This window comes from Nanorana parkeri, unplaced genomic scaffold (genome assembly GCF_000935625.1).
Source record: "Nanorana parkeri isolate BGI_ZX_2015 unplaced genomic scaffold, ASM93562v1 scaffold2866, whole genome shotgun sequence".
In the NCBI taxonomy this organism is placed as follows: Eukaryota; Metazoa; Chordata; class Amphibia; order Anura; family Dicroglossidae; genus Nanorana; species Nanorana parkeri.
Window position 1 is genome coordinate 95,958 of NW_017309134.1, and position 1,161 is coordinate 97,118.

The window sequence follows — 1,161 nt, forward strand, 5'->3', positions numbered from 1 at the left end:
TTCTGTCATCCTTCCCTTCATTCATCTCATCATTCATCTAATCATTCTTCTCATCATTCATCTCATCATTCATCTCATCATTCTTCTCATCATTCATCTCATCATTCATCTCATCATTCTTCTCATCATTCATCTCCTCTCTTGTCTGATCTTCTGCAGATACATGGCATTTCCAACATCTAGTAAACTTGTATATGTTATTGATGGACATCTACCTTCCTTCTTTCAACTCCCCACTGAATCATTGACAATCCCCCACCCCATGTCAGTATAAGTTTAGTTCATCTTATGGGGCACAGACAGGGGTCAGGTCACAGGCAGACATTATACATCTCTGTGTAAAGTACATCTATGCTCAAGTACGGGACACTTAGAATACGGCACTTACACTAAGGCACCAACATGAAAGCAACTTCAGAACTCAATACTTCACCCCAGACACACTGCAAGTGAACCTGGTTTTCCCATCCTGATCTTTTTCTCCAAGTCTCCTTCCTACTCTCTGATCCCTCTAACATGCTCTCTCTTCCTTTACTTCTCACAATAGAGTCCTCCATCATTAAACTCTCATTTCTTCACCCCTCTTCTCCACCCCTCTTCTCCACCCCACAGCCTATACATATCACCCTCACACCTGCCGTCACCGTTACTCCACTTATCTCCGACGCATAATACCGAACCCACATGCTAACAAATCTCTAGAACATTGGGACATCTTGCCCTCATCTTAGTTTCCTCACTTTCCTGGTTCTCCTAACTTATCTAACCTAAACCTTTCTAATCCAGGCTGAATGTTGAGACCTTTCAGAAGTTGATTATTAGGTGACTGTGAGCTCAGACCATTTGTACTGACCGAATTCTGTGGCCTTACAATCGGTGTTTGCATTCTTGCTTTCAAAATAAAATACATTTTAAAAATTGATCCATAAATGGGAGCAATCACACAGAATTCATCAACTGATGGACTCAATGACCATTGCAGACTATGTACAAGTGTCAGTTTACACAGGATTGGCTGCAATGTGACAATCACAATGTGTAATACAAAACAATTACTGGCTATTCCTCTGGTGGGAGGAGCGGTGATGTAGGGAGAGGATTTCCCTCCCCCGTAAGAGAGGCACTGTGCCGCCCCAACAGGGGCATAGAATATGAGATGCA